The sequence below is a fragment of the Python bivittatus genome, unplaced genomic scaffold (genome assembly GCF_059951505.1).
Source record: "Python bivittatus isolate LINGU-HERP-01145 unplaced genomic scaffold, Pbiv_v1 ctg000080_np1212, whole genome shotgun sequence".
Classification (NCBI taxonomy): domain Eukaryota; kingdom Metazoa; phylum Chordata; class Lepidosauria; order Squamata; family Pythonidae; genus Python; species Python bivittatus.
The window spans coordinates 29,089,691-29,105,994 of NW_028277035.1; the positions used below are offsets into that span (position 1 = coordinate 29,089,691).

Consider the following 16,304-nt stretch of genomic DNA (forward strand, 5'->3'; position numbering starts at 1 on the left):
TTGAAGACTACTCAGAAGCTTCAACTGGTCCAGAATGCAGCAGTGCAGGCAGTGATGAGCGTGCCTCAGTATGCCCACCTGTCACCCTGCTTTGTGAGTTGCAGTGGTTGCCAATATGCTTATGGATATGATTCAAGGTGCGGGTGATCACCTATAAAGCCCTACATGGCATAAGGCTCAGGTACTTGAAGGGCTACCTATCTCCCATGGTTTATGCTCAGCCAGTAAGAGCTGACACAGTGGGTGTATTCAGGGTCCTTGATCAAATAATGCCATCTATCGGGAGCTAGGAAGTAAGCCTTCTCTGTCATGGCATCTGCCTTCTGGAATAAGATCCACCCTGAGATCTGGATGAGTGCCACCTGGTGGTGGGCTAGAAGGCCTTGAAGACCTGGCTATTCTTCCAGGCCTTGGGTTAGGGTGGCTGGAGCCCCTTGCTTGATATTTTTGCATGTTTTGCATATTTTCACTGTTGTGTAGCTGCATTCCCTGTCTTGTTCATTTGTTTTTCATTGTATTTTTATCTGATTTTGCTTACATTGTGAACTGTAATCCAGAGTTGGATTGGAGTTGGGTGGCACCAAAATCAAATAAATAAACAAACAAATATTTTACAACCATTTTGTAGGGCTCTTATTTTATTCATATTTATGAACGTGATTATGTTCTTTCTTTCATCTGCTTCTTAGAGTGGCTTGAGAAAAATAAAAAATTACAATGCAATAAACTGAAACATCACAATATTAAAAACAGTCAGTGGTACTGAATCAAACACCAAGCAATCAAACACCAAAGGATTCCCCCAAGATAAAACTGCATTCGAATTTCAGGCATGTGAAATTTCATACAAGTACAAAAAGGGATGCCAGGCCTACAGTCTTGCAAATTTTGACATATACATGCCATGGATGCCCCTGCTTAGGAAAATAGGATCTTTGTCTGGCACTGCAACAAAAATGATAATAGCCACCAGATTTATTTATTAAATTTGTATACTGCCTGATTCCCAGTGACACTGGGCAGTGAGCAGATCTGAGACCGTAGTCAGGAAGTTAGTCCCTTAATAGTGAAGAAGATTGTAAAAAGAGATATACGAAGGAGTGCTTTTATTATTTTATCTGATTTACATGATGATGTCATACAAAATGCTGAACCTTTAATGCCCTTTATTAGGTACGGATATCTATGGAAAGCTTCTCCTAACTCAGCATAATTGGAGTACTGGAAAAACCAAATTATATATAAAGTCTATGTGCTTTTATACCCATACTTAATGCATGGACACTGCAAATAGGCCTAAGTAGCTGCATAAACACCGTGTGACAATACAGTGGGCCCAACAGCAGTTTTCTCCCTAAGGAAATGATGGAGACAGAGCAGGGATCATGGGAATCTCTTCAGACACTCACCAAGAACAGAGAAGGACCCATGTACTAGCCCTTGTCCCCTTCATTGGCCAGCTCATAACACCCTCTACTGAATGGAAAAGTCTGAAGAAAGTGTCTTTAACTTTTGAATGAAAGAATTTACATCTTCTGTATAACTGAGAACCTCTCCTGTGGAAGAGTCTAAGGATGCTAAGAAAGTTAAGCTGAATGCAAAAAAGACGGATGCCACTGAAGATCAACACATCACAGCAGCTAGTGCACAGAGAGGGCTTCTCTCTCCATGGGCTCTGAGAATGCGTCGAGCAGATTTAAGGTGTCTAAAGTCTTTGTTATGCTGAACTAGAAATCACAGATGGACTGAAAGGTGGCTAGGGATTGGTTCAGAGATGGCTTTATTAATCATGGGAGCCTTGAGGAAGGACTAATAAGTGCAGAAGGAATGATCTTGATAGATCTCCAAGAAGTGGAAGTTTTCTCAGAAATAAAAAGCAATAAGGTAGAAGACATGGGAAGAGACAATTGAAACAGACATTGGATAAGCTTGTGTTTAATAGGAGAGAGAGAGAAAAAAGAAAGAAAGAAAGAAAGAAAGAAAGAAAGAAAGAAAGAAAGAAAGAAAGAAAGAAAGAAAGTTTAGACAAGGAAGATGTCTCAGAAAAGTGGAAAAAGGACTGGAACCTTGAAACTGATGCTGAGCACAATTTACACATTGTTCAGCATAACCACTTTGTTCTAAGGTCAGTGTCTCCAAATCATTCAAAAGCTAAAATAAATCAGTCAGTCTGAAAGCCAATTTCTAAGCCACATGCTCTTCATATTTTGTAATTTAACATGGTTAATTCAACAGATGAACAATAGATTATAATTTTAAAATATAAAATCATAATGTGCAAAATTAAATATTCAATATATAAAGAATAAAGCCAACAGATCAAGGATGAAAACTAAAATAGCAGTAATAGACAATTTTTAAGTTAGAACACAAATATTAATACAATCCTTAAAAAGAATATAATCCTTTCTTTAGACTGTCAGTGAATCCATGTATCTGACAGATGGACCAATAATATAGAGAGATGTATTTTTATTTTCACCTGTGTCACTAAATTATTGCCTAAAAGTACATTGGAAGGAATATGAACAATTCCAGCAACTCAACACCATTTCACCAACTAAGCAGGCTGTTTTATAGTTTGAATAAGCTTTATTTTGTAATTTGAACGAAAACTTGAGTATTTTTTTTAATATTTCTCATGAATGAACATGCATCTGTGAAAATAATCAGAAAGAAAAGCCAGAAATCAAAGCATGCTAATCATAGTCCTGCAGGCAAACTTTAAGGTGCATTCCTCCTGCTGAAAAAATCTGTGTTGTGCTTAGTTACTGCGATATTAGAATTGGAATTTTAATCTGTTCTTATTCAAGGAAAGTGGAACCATCTACCTGATCATGGTTGGTTTTGGAAGGTAAGCAGGGTTATCAGGCCTATAGGCTGGACTGGGACATTTGAAACAAGATCCACAAAGAAGGCAGTGGCAAATCACTTCCAAACTCTCTATTTCCTGGAATATACAAATAGAGCAAGATTGTTGCATACTGCAACTCAGGGAGGAGCAACTTCCACTGGTTGGAGGGCTACACTAGGTTTTGCATAGCATACCCAGGTCCCCACTCCAAAACTGGACATGACTAGGATCCAATCTGAGAAGAACCTTCTAGGAATGTTGTTAATGTTTGTTATGGGATAAAATGTTAAGGGATAAAATAAAATAAATGTTAGTGAGATGTAAGGCACCCATCCTCATCCATTTTGCAGGGACTCTGGAGATTATTTAAGGTACACTGATATGCCACATGGGCCTGCCCCCAGGCTGCACTTTTTACAGCCATGCTTGAAATTATTATATGAACAGATACAGAATGTTCCAATTTAAGACTAGAACACAGAAGCACATCCACTCTCTGTTTCCTACCCATGATCATAAAGCAGGTTATTTGTAGGCTCTGGGTTATTTCCATAATCAGTTCCTCCACTTAAAGTTATGATGATTGTTGGTTTTAATAGAGAATCAGAAATTGTAGTGAATCTCTAAGACAGCCTTTCCTACCTGCTGTCCTCTGAGAAATTCCAGCCTGCATGACCTAATGCATAATTAATTAATAAAAATAATTAATAATAAGCTGCAGTTTAGTTAGGTACCACTATATTAGGCTTGACTCTTAGCAACTGCATGGACAAACTTTCACCATCTCAGCCTGTCTCCAGTAACAAGCTGTTCCAAGGATATTCCAATGCAGTAATTTTGTGACCCCATCTGTTCACCTCATTCATTATCTTCCCTTTTTCTACTTCTCACAACTTTGCAAAGTGTAGTACTGTTTTCTAATTTACCATCTGCTCTCATCATGTGGCCAAAATATGTGAGCTTCTGCTTGCTGATCCTCACCTAAAGGAGGTGGTCATTCTTTATTTGCTCCTGGATGGAGTGATTGTAGTCCATGGTACTCATAGTAGTTATCTGATCTATAATTCATTTTTTTCCTATCTCCTTTTCATCACTCTTTCTCAATGTCCAACTTTCACAGCAGTACATTACAACCTGAAAGACCATAGCTTTAACTGGCCTGATCTATGGCGTCCACTTCTTCATGGACACATGGCGTCCACTTCTTTATAAGCTCACTAAGCCTATGCAAAGTAAGTGGGTTTCAGTGCAGCACTCAGGGCCATGGAGGCAACATAATTCATTTCACTGAAGAAAAGTGACCCCCCCCCCCCCAATTCACTGTCAGAAAGTTAACTTGGGTGGCATCAAATTGCTTCAGGCTAGCCAGGAAGTGAATCTTCTCAGATTTCTTTCCCAGCACTGCCCAAAGTGTTCCCAGCTGAGGCACACACCCAGCCTACAGCACACACCACAGCCACCCAGCCAGCCCACATGACAAAACATGTGTGGTGATGCCATGATATGAACTCTGCCTTATATACTTGCATCCTACATCTGACCAAGTATGGAAGTTGTGGATTTTGTGTCATGACATCAGGATGCATGTTTCGTTTCTTGTCCCCTATCCCCTGTGGATGTCTTTGCCTTCAGAGTGTGGCAAAAGGGCTATCCAGGCTGTTGAATTCTTGATAAGTGTAATAACCGAAGGAACTGCAAAGTTGATTCAGGCCAGCCTTTATTTGAATCAGGAGGAAGGAGAAAAATTTCCTGCTTTTTTGGGGGAGGGGGTGGAATTTGAAAGAAAGGCAGTATGGGAGTTATATTCGGAGTTAGAGTTTCTCAGGACAGAAATGTTAATTACATCAACAACAAACAGTGGTACAGTTCCAATTAAGGCTGAAAGGACAAAGCTTAATACCTTGTGGGAAAAAGAAATACCATCAATAATTGCTGCAGGTATACTGTAGATCTCCATTTTGTGTTGGGAGAGGGCAATCAACTATTTGTATGTGTCTTATTCTTTATTCTGATAAGGCACAAAGAATAACAATCTACTGCCCAAGTTATCAAGAAGGATAATGTATCTTTTTTTCATGGCATTTCTGAACTGAGATATAAACTGTAATTCTACAGTCTGATTTGAACATTTGGCATTCTTTCATTTTTCTGTAAATGATTTGCACAGGAAAACATCCAAATGAATTGTGATGTATACAGTACATTCAGAAGACAACTCTATTGAACATCTCCATTACTAATACCGTAGCTTGTACATATCAAAATGGGAGAGTTGCTTTGAAGCCGTCAGGACAGAGTTTGAAGTGCCTATTTAAGAGCACATCTAACCTTTCAGTTCAAAATTAGTGGCTCACTTTGCTTAGAGAAAGATCAGCTACTACATTTATTAGTGGCTGGAAACCTCCTATGGACTTTTTGCTGAAAAAAGAAAAAATGAACATGTGATTTTTGGATCTGATGATTAGAAAGGGTAGGTTATGGAAAGAAGGAAATTATGATGTAACCTTAGAGAGGGAAGGTAGAATAAGAAATGCATTTATAGCTGCTGTTAAGAAGATCAGAAACCACTTCTTTGTAACCTTTTTTCTTTTTCTTTGTCTTTCTTTTTATTCCTTCTTTACTTATTCCTTTTCTTTATTCTTCTTACTTTCAACTTAAAATTTGTACTGTTTTTATTCTGTTGAAAACCTCTTTAATAAAAATTACAAAAAAAACAAAAACAAAACCAGCAGCTCACTACATACATGGTAAGAACCACGTTATGGCTTGGCATGACAGATGAGCCCAGCCTTTTCTGATTTGTAAATCATATTTTGCAGCTTAGACTGATGAGGACAATAGTTCATTCAATAAGCCACGCTTAAATTAGGATCTTACGCGAACCCAGACACATGGGTTTCCACTGGTTGTTTTTCGCCATTTCTTCTGCGGAAAAGCCCGTTGTCCATAAAAGTCTTAAGCATGAGCCATAATGGTGTAAAGAAAACGTGTACGTGGGTGCGAACAGCAGGACGAGGCGGGACGGTGGAACCAAGTTCCCAGCCGCCTCAGCTCTTCCGAAGGTGAGGCGGGGCAGCTCTTGGAAGCATTACGGTATCGCCTGAGCCCTTCCTAGCTCTGTGCCAGGAGCGCGGGGGGTGGGGGGAGGAGGGGTTTCCGACGTGGCAGCCGCTCAATAGGAGCGCAGAACGCCAAGCGCATCAGCAAAGAGAGGGCGGGACTAGAAGTGCCAGGGTTGTTCTAGAAAGCGCGGAGCTGTGTTGCGTGTTCTTAGGCGAGCCGCGGTCGCCGCTTCTTCCTAGGCGGGACGGGATCAGGGTACACCTGTGAGGCTCCTCGTACGTTGCTTTGATGCCGACCATCGTATCGGCAGGGCGGCATTTGGTGCTTCTTAGCCTCTGCCATTCTTGGAGCTGTGCTGCTCCCGCGCTCCCCCAGCTCTGCCCGCCTGCTTCTTGCTCACACCTCTCCTTGCTCCTAATTAACCGCCTCCCGCTAGACTGTGACAGGCGCCTTCTTTCCCCCCCTCCCCCGCCCTTACGCGCGAAGCGCGCCTCACCGCGCAATCCTATACATGCCTAGCGAGCAGTAAGACCCACAGAGACTTACGCCCAGGAAAGTGTGTCTAGGATTGCGTCCAAGGCCATCCCTGCATGGCTCCTGCGACCACCGCATGGCAGGTATAGGAACATGCGCCCGCGAAACCCGAAGCTGCCGGCAACGCGTTAGCCTCGTAGGCGCAGTGGAGAAGCGGCGGGTCTGGGAGTGACTTCATCGCTGGCCCAGCTGCAGCCTGGAATGTTTCCACGCCATAATAAACTCCTGCTTAACTTGTTTTCAGGTACAGGCCAGAGGGCAGACAAGGCGAGCACGGTGGTTTCTGCAGGTAACGCTTTGAAACGCTCACCGGGTGACGTCTGGGGGGAGCGGGTAGGAGGTGGGAGGGCGGGGTGAGAAGCGGCGGCGAAGAAGAAGAAGGCATCGTTATTAAGAAAGCTATTTCTGGAAGATCCGTGGCCGGGGAATGTTGGTCGACTTGTGGGTGAGGTCCAAAGTTTGAGAAAACTTGGCCTTCAGCTATGCGGGGGCAGGCTAAGTTCTGCTGCCCTCGAGTGAAAGTGGTTGCTCCTCTTCACCTTCCTGAGGGAAAAAATGACTTAATGGAGTGACAACCCCACTGTGACCCATCCTGTAGTTTCGAAAGCTTCCTCGGCTGTAGTCGTGTGCATCGGCACGTAGACTGGAATTTTCAACCTGCTACATCACAGAAGGTGGCACCTTTTTGGAACAGGGCGGTGGGGGCTCTCTGGCCCTGGTGGGGTGTGGAAAAGGCCAAGTTTCAGGAAGGCCCTGCTTGACTAAAGGTGGAGCCAAGCACCGAGTGGTAGTGAGAAGGGTAGAAAAGAAGTGGTTCTCTTTATCTCTCAGCTTATGAAGGATCTTCCAGCAGGCAGGCAGCCAAATGATCTTGCACTTGTAGCAATTCCTGACCTAAGAAAACAGTAAAGGCTGCAGATTTATCAACTACTTCTTAGGGAAGAGAGGGGAATTGAGAGCAGTGGCTTCCTCTTTAATGGTGTTTTCTCTCTGCCAGTTTCTCTGCCAAAATAAGGCACTAGAGAGATCCTGGTGCCATAGCAATACAAAGGTTCTGCCTTGCACTGCTTTACTTATTCATTCATTATGCTTAATCTGCCCAGTAATGAGCAGAGTTAAGGGCTATTCTAAGTTAGACACTGTACATATACATTATGTCTCTGTGTTTTTTGTAGGGGAGTGTCAAAAGTGAAATTAGAGGGGGAATGGAAAGCCAAAAATCCTGGCAAAAACAGACTGGTGTCCTTTTCTTATATAGCTCTGAGGTGCTTTAGAGAGAGTGTCTGTCGCATTAGGATCTCCCAAGTAGGATATAGAGCAGTGATTCTCAACCTTAGCAACTTTAAGATGTATGGACAACCCCCAGAATTCCCCAGTCAGCTGAAGAAGTCCACACATCTTCAAGTTGCCAAGGTTGAGAAACATCAGAGACACGATTCTGGCTTAACATGATGTGTGCAGCCAGCTATGGTTAATTTAGTGAACCATAATTAAAGAACCATGGCTTAACACAGTATGCAGCCAGATGCAGTAAACTACTCTATGCAACAGTGTTTTGGCTAGCGAACGTGGAGATTTCAGGTTCACCTTATGACTCCATTACATATCTCCATACAAACAATTTGCAGCACATCGGTACCCAGCCAAGGCTAATCTGGTCAGTAAATTTCTCAGGCCTAAATATTGGCTATGGAGATATAGGCTGCATGCAAGACGGTGGCTTTAATGACATTTGGGGGAGAGGACCGTTTCACTGTGCTATGAGATACCACATTCTCTATCCCCATTATGACCACCTTTTTGAGGTCCAGAAACTGGAATGTCTTCCAGAGGACACGTCTCACTGTCATATTTATACTTTTCCTTTCCTCCAGGACTTCTACATTCCAGAGCATGTGGAATCAGGATTAAAAATCAGCAGTGTCAGCTCCAAAGCAAACAAAAAATTATTAAGAAAAACTATTGTTGTAAAAATTATTTGTTTATGGGACTTCCGTTAATGGGTGGAACTCAAAGGGTTTTTGGGGTTTTTTGGTGTGTGTGCCTTCGAGTCACTGTTGACTTCTGGCGAGTATCTGGACTACTCCCTGCAGTTTTCTTGGCGAGATTTTGGAAGTGGTTTACCATTGCCTCCTTCCTAGGGCTGAGAGAGAGCAACTGGCCCAAGGTCACCCAGCTGGCTTTGTGCCTAAAGTCTCCTGGTTTCTAGCCTGATGCCTTAATCACTACACCAAACTGGCTCTTGGAATTCAAAGTAGCTAATAATTAATGCACTATTAAAGCCTTCTTATGAACTTTGTAAGATTACAGGTTTCTGAATAAAAATATCCCTTTCCTTTGATTGTGGTCTACGTAGTTTAGCACATTGATTATAAATGTTAGAATCCTTAAACTAGCTCTCCATCAAAAGGCCATGCTTTGGAATCAAATGAAAAGGAGGGTTTTCATTTATTCCAAAGCATTTATCCCATCATTGTTATAAGCAATACCTAAAGGAAATACTGTAGTAACTTGAAATTTTGAATTTAAAGGGATGTCTGTAGAAAATAGTTTCTAAATTATGTATTCTCATTAAACACAGTGGTGGTTCATTAATGCTGAAATTTGTATAATCTAAAAAGCTGAATAAGATAGGGCACATTTTTTGGTCTGATTTCAGTAGAAGAATTAGACATACTTATATAGCCAACTCTTTTCCAGAAAATACATTTGCATATTGGTTCATTAATGTCCTGAAATGCCTTTGGGGCTTTCTTTTTTTGAATGAAATGTGTGTTTAGTAAAATATGATCTGATAGATTGACTGAAAGTAATTCAAGTACAATGTAAGTTTGCATTATGTACAGTTTCAAACTCTGGTGTAGAGGTTCTGCTTTAATAAAAACAACTTTTGACTAGTAAGCAAATATGCAAATCGAAACCATATTCCTTCCTCTTTATTTTGTTGATTCCTCCTGACCTCAGTCTGTTCTCCTCTGAAACCCCAAATCATCAATTCTGTCACTTCTGACTAGATATACCATATCCCAACTGCAAAAGTCTAACTAGAGTATTCCATGTCTCTCCTGTTACCTCTCCTATTACCATATGCATTTTTGCAGCTCAGATGCAGTACTGTATGTGTAATCCTACTAATGTAATGCCCTAATTGGTATTTCAACATATGCACAGAATAAATATTTTTGCCACCTTGTGATTTTTGGTTAAAACTGTGTTTAACGTATCACAGAGTTAAAAGTGGAAGCTGTAGAGAAATTTTGCCTTGATGTGTGCCACATTTTAGACTTGCATGAGCAGTCAAAGAGCAGCCGAGGCTAAGGCATATTTTTTAAAAAGTTTTGGCTTAATGTGAATCTAGGCACTGTGATTTGTAAACCGTGGTTTATGCTTAGCATACTGTTGGAACCTAGTCAGTTTTGATGATTACGATCAAGGCTGTCTTATAGCTGAGGTGATTGTGGCATTCTTCTTTGCATGACAATCGGAACGTCATTGTTGTATATTTGATGTTGATGCACACAGATTCAGATGAAAATTATCCTTAATTTTTATGAATGATTCAGTGGTTCTCCTCTCTTTTAGCTTGTTTGCTGTTCATAACCTAGAGGGAGAAGACAATTTTCCTTGATTTTGAATGACAAGTTTCTGAATGATCAGGAAAAGATTCAAAGCAGACTTATTTCAGCTAAGATTTCCTTCCAAAGTTTTTACAGCTGGGATTTTAGAATGGTTTTCAATATGGTCTTTTTGAAAATATTTTAATATTCCAAAGTTATTTATAGATATATCTGATAGGATGTTGCATATTAGCATTCTGGACTGTGACCAACAAGTGCAGTTGCATGTCTGCTTCTCCAAAATTTTAACTGGCTCTAGATCAAGAAGACAACCTAGCTTCCTTTTCATGTTTGCAGTTTGGATTGAACAGGTCTCTTCATATATTTGTCCTAGAGCTTTTCTCTTGGGATAAGAGAAAGATAGAATAAACAAATTTAAAGGCATCAGAACAAGAACTCATTGCGGTTTTAAAAAGTCTTTCAGAACTAATCCCAATGTTAGTGTTTTTAAAACTGCATAACCAAGAAATCACAAGGTTACTAACTTTATTAAAGTAAAGGAAACTCATAAGATTATTGATATATGGTGCCACTGTACTCAAAAAAGCATTTGAGACACCACATACCCTCATATTGCTATGAAAAAAGCACAAAAGGATTAAATGTTTGTTTAACATTTAGTTGTTTAATTATTTGCAGATGCACATTAAGCTTTTGGCATGGGAGGTGGTGATGCAGGCATGTGGAAGGGATGAATGTTTAGAGATGTAATATTCAAATCTGGAGCAAGAAGCCAGCTGGAAGGCAGTTATCTTTGGGGAAAGAGGAACATTTAGTAAGGCTCTTGGCTTTAAGAGATTAGCACCGTTATTTAGTTTTAGTAAGAATTGTGTGTGTGCTGCCAAAGAGCTTATGGATTCTAAAGACTTTGGGAAAGGCCTGTACCTTCTGAGGATCAAAGAAAATATAGGTGATACTCCTTTCATGTTATGAACAGTTCCATGCAGGGTCTTCACACTGTTTCACAATCAGCTGTGGACCTGTGTGATCTCACACTGTTATTTGTTTTTGGCATCTAAGATGACTTATTTTTAGCTTGGCAATTGTGCATCTAAAATTTCACCAAAATGACCGTTCTCTTTAACAAGCTACAGGCTCTCATCTCATCCATCTCCTAATCCTGAATTAAAGTTTAGCTGCTGTAGCATCAACTCAGAATGCTGTTCTTTCCATTTTAAAAGTATAACAAAGAAGACAGCAGCTCAGCAGCCTTGCAGCTCCCTCTCATAGCACCTGCTTGGATTTTTTTTTTTTTTTTAAGAAATCGCCAGTTAAATGTACATAGTCCAAACTAAGAATGTGGATGGAGGATTGGGCACTCTTGAGTGGCATTCTTCATATTATTTTATTGGCCAGCTAGAGGGAATACTGTAGTAGAAATTATTGTGAGTCAGGTGTAGACTGTTTTAAGGGACTGGGGAGTAGTAGTGTAGAAATGTTTGATATCCTTAGAATAACATACAATTAGCACTATACCAGCACCATTTGCCTCAATGGAAGGACAGATAAATCTGCAAAGTGTGAAATTGTTTTTTATATAGCAGACATTTCTTCATGGATTCAATATTGATCACACCCCTGAAACCAATATTGTATGTCATCTATGATGTCAGGCCTGGCATTTGTCTAAATAGGGATGATTTTATTGTGTAGCGCATAGTTGTATGTTTAAATGCAGTGGGAAACAGTATTTTAGATTAGGTTTTAAATAGAAATATCAGAAATAGAAATGTCAGTTAAATACAAATATCATATAAAAGCTATAAATAAATCTCAAGTTTTTATTTGCAAGAGCTTCATTTGCTGAATGAGGAGAAAGTAATCCTCAGACTTAAAGTGCCTGAGTAACTGACAACAAATATATTGAGGACCTAGGGTTCTTGGATAGTTATAACTTGGATATTTATAACGTGGATGTCAGGTTCGGTCAGCACGAGGTTTCAGGGAAGCACGGGGCTGCAGGGAAGCTCGCAACCAGACCACGCGGAATCCACCGGCGGTAGCTAGCGGGGAAAAGAGGAACCGAAAGCGCCGCTAATTAACGAGCCACCTGCGGCCAGCTAAACAGGAAAACCGCAGCGGAAGCTTTTAATTACGAACTGATAACGGCGCGAGCAAGCAAGGAACGGGGCCGCAGGGCAGCGAAACAAGATCGTAACGCAGCACAGAACCCGCGGGTCTGCACGTAGCAGGGAGGGGCCAACCCAGCCGGAGGGGGACTGGCAATCAAGGACAATGGACTCTGACCGACCCTGCCATCATGAACGATCAGGGGGGACATTGGGGGGCCTAATAGCCCACAGCCGCAACGCGATCACGAGGCGGGGAAAAGCGCGGGAAGGGGGGAATATAACAAGTGATGCAATTGTACCAAGCCAGTCCTGGCTTTGCTTGTGACTACTACGTTACGCATGAGTAAACCTTCTTTGTGAACCACACGTGTCACGAGAGTTTCTCTGTCGAACGGGGCAAATCTCACAGTGGATACTTATAACTTGGATAATGTTGATCATGTATATAAAATAGTTTCATTTAATATAAGATCTTTGTCATTTTATCGGAGGGTTTTTCTCTTCTGTTGATACCTAAGAGAGAAAGTCATTAGAGCAACTGCAAAGTATGAAACTCATTAAATCAAGAAGCAGACTAGCATGTGAAAAGGCAAAGAGCCACATCTCAAACTAGTTTCCAGAAATCTGTAAAATGATAAAAAGACTGACAAGAGAAATAGAAACAGCTGGTGGTGATAGAACTTCAAATGCAAAAAATATTATAGATTATATATTTCATGTGGCCAAATATACTACATATTCCTTCACCACTTTTTTTTTTTTTTTTATGAGAGCTTCCTTTTTGGACAAAATTAAAAGTGTATAACTTTCTTTGCTTTACTACAGTGGTGATGGCACATTTTAGTGCTATCTCTTTTTACCTGTTTGTTTCTTCTAAGCAGGCAAAAATAACACATTACCAGGCACAACCTAAAGAGTTCTGCAGGTTGTGGTGCCATTTCAAAAATATTTTAAACTAAATTCATAACAAAGCTTACATCTGTCAATGGTGTTATAAATTAAATATGCTTATATTTTATCCACCCACCCACACTCACATACATTTTCTTACTTTTTCTGGAAAAAAGAAAGAGAAGAAAACATTTTACATCTACATCTATTCTCTGGGGTTTATGTAGGATTCTTACCCTGCTTTTTTCCATTTGGTGGAAAACACAAGAGAAACACATTTTTTCCGCTGCTTTCCAGCTGTGCTCCCTCTGTCTGCCCCAATGTGTCCCTAGGCCTTTTGGTTTCTCTACTGACAGCACAGGAGTGGTTATGGAAAAACAAGATGTGGATCATGCTGTAATTACTCAAATCTTTTAAAGCAGTGTTTCTCAACCTCGGCAACTTTAAGAGGTGTGGACTTCAATTCCCAGAATTCCCCAGCCAGCCATGGGAAGTTGAAGTCCACACCTCTTAAAGTTGCCGAGGTTGAGAAACACTGTTTTAAAGCTTTGGAATTTTATTTGGAGATTGATCCAATAAGATAATTTTACAGTACAGCAAAAATATTACTCCTATTTTTAAAAGACCTTTTCACCCAGTCAAGATATTTCTGACTCTGTAGGTAAGTGAATATTGCATGCTGTTCTTAAAATAGCTTTCTTCCTGCATTATCACTGAGGGGAGGAGGGAACGAGTGTGCCACCCTTGACTGCTAAAGAGTGGCATGTAAAGGTGTTGCAGTTATGTTGCACCCTTCTCTGTTAGCCCAGGGGGAACGGAAGTGGTCAGGGAAGGGTTTGAGTACAATTTTTAATATTTCAGTATTTTAATATGTATTCTTTCCATTTAAGCACAGGTTTCACTGACAGTAACCTGCCAAAGCGTTAGGTGATCTGTCAGACAATGAAACAAATGGAAAGAGATTGTGATTACAATGAACACTTCCTTAAATGCATTCCCACCCAGATACTTCCCCTAATTCCCAAGTGTCAACGACCACCACAGTGTCAACCATGGGGTCATGCATGGGCTCCTTGAATTCCTACTGCAACATGCTTTAATACCCCGTAGTCGAAGTAATTTTTTCCTTGCTCCTAAATGTAATTCATTAAGTGTTCTGCCTCCATTAAACAGGATGAGTTTAATTTTTGTTGTCTGGTCTAGAGTGAGTTGCAGACTGCAGGCTTCAGTACTGCTCACTCACCTGCTTCTTATTAGAGAAGAGAAAGGGCAGATCCCAGGTAAGGGCAAATCCCTGGAAAGATAATATCTTAATTAAAATAATACTAAATTAATTATTTTTTGTATTATTTGTTAAAGTCAAGGTCATGTTCTATACCAGTCATTCTGAATTTCACTTAAACAGAAGATTTTTCACTTCTAATTTTGAAAAGAAAAGTCTGATCCATTTGGTTCAAACTCAGTTTGTTCCTTATGCCTAAGATAAAGTAGATACTTCAAACTGCACTAGACTTATAGCATGCCTGTAATAGATAACAACTGCCAGTTTTTTCAATTCCCCTTTGGGGGGGAATTGAATTGGGGTACACAAGTTGTGTATCAGGGTTGCAAGTGGTCTCCATAATGTGTTTGGTATGGACTCAGCTGTAAAAATAATAACAGTAATTTTTAACATGACAGAAAGGATTAAAAACTTTAGAATGTTAAAACATTAGAATGAAACACATTCATTATATTTATTCAAGTGATTTTAATTACACCAAATTAAATCAAATTTCATTTTTGTCTTGGCTCTGTCTATTTTTTGGAGTGTGGTCCACAGCATACTTCTTAAATTCAGAGCATTTTCCTCAGTCTGGAAAAAGTTGTGCATTTCTGGATTAAACTGCTAAGTGTTCAGGGTTTCAGTGTTTTTGTGTGTACTTTGTCCTTGAATGTCAAGTCACAGGTGAATTTGAATAAACAGACATATGGAGACCATATGAATTTTCAGGATGTTTATGTTTCTACAGCTAAGATTGGAGAAACTGTACAACTTCTTAAACTCCTCTTTCTGAGAAACTGTCATCAAGGAATGTGTATTAGTTTCTGGCTAATAGTGTATGTTAAGTTCCTTCTGTGCAATTTACAGTCAGAGTACAAAATGTTAAAAGATTGTTTCTTTTCATGTGGCAGGCATAAAGAGAGTTGTGATTTTGACCTTTTCCCTTTGTCAATGTGCACTTAGAGACACAATTTATCATTCTGGCTAAGTGAAATGTTGTTCGATCAGAAATGAGAAACCCATGGCCCTCTGTATATCTCTGATTCTCAGCAGTTCTAGTTAGCATGACTAGTGCTGAGTTATCTTTCAGCAGCTTCTAGAAGGCTACTTGTTTCGCACCTCTGCAACTAGCTTGAGAAACTTTAACTCGCTGATTTAAATTAATGGCTTGGACCCTAGCTAGATTTCTACAAATGGAAGGACAGCACTAATATCAAACTCAGCGACTTGCTGGCAGAGAAAGGAAGTAATTTTCATGTATTTCCCTTTCAGTGTTTCCTGTATTGTTTCAGGGGTTTTCCTAGCCTGCTCTAAAGCAGACTTCAAGAAGTAAAATAGCCTGCAAAAATCATTTGTTAACTGAAATGCATTAGGATAATTCCACATTTGTGGGGGGGTGGGGGTGGGCTTTGTTTTAGATCAGAATATTAACTGCAAGGAATACGTGCAGAATAAGTTGGGAATAATGGAAAGAAATTTATATGATGCTGTTAAATTAGTGCTTTCTTGTTCCAGCTTTGGTTCCATTGTCTATTTGAACTCTGTCTAAAAAGTTAAAATCCTGTTTGTTTGTTTTTACTCCCTAGCACCCTCCTCAGAGGAACCCAAGATTCTCTTTCAGATGTTTACTGTGAATCAGTATCTTGCACAGGACATCTGACATGATCAGAGGGAAACACTCATAAATGCAAACCTGGGTTCTGTGTAGCATTCAAAGAACATACCGCAAGGCACATTGATGTTAAAGCCGCTGTGCTCTTCAGAAAACCTGGCCTGCATGTTTCCAAGGGTTTCTGTGTCTGCATGCATGTGTCTGCACAGACAGCACTTCCATTGGGAATGCCCACAAAATGCTGCATATACAAGCCCACTGGGTTTACTCCTTTGCTTCATTTGCTGGTTAATGGAGAGTTGCTTCCTCTACCAGCTCCAACTTCATTTATTTGAACTGATACATCTTCACTCTCTTTTATGAGTTACAGTATGATGACTCACTGTTCCAGTCCTTT

At 40.2% G+C, this 16,304-nt stretch overlaps 1 protein-coding gene across 6 annotated transcripts in view; it reads left to right on the plus strand.

The window, feature by feature from the left end:
- The first annotated feature begins 6,078 nt into the window (after window positions 1-6,078).
- Window positions 6,079-16,304, plus strand: part of P4HA2 (prolyl 4-hydroxylase subunit alpha 2) — a 51,816-nt gene continuing 41,590 nt past the window's right edge. The window contains exons 1-2 of one of the 6 annotated variants that reach the window (XM_007439399.4): window positions 6,079-6,192; window positions 6,696-6,740. The gene's annotated coding sequence lies outside the window, so the exon portion shown is untranslated. Of the gene's footprint in view, window positions 6,741-16,304 lie in introns of all 6 variants that reach the window. The other 5 variants (XM_088133736.1, XM_007439398.4, XM_007439401.4 and 2 more) reach the window with 5 other exon arrangements.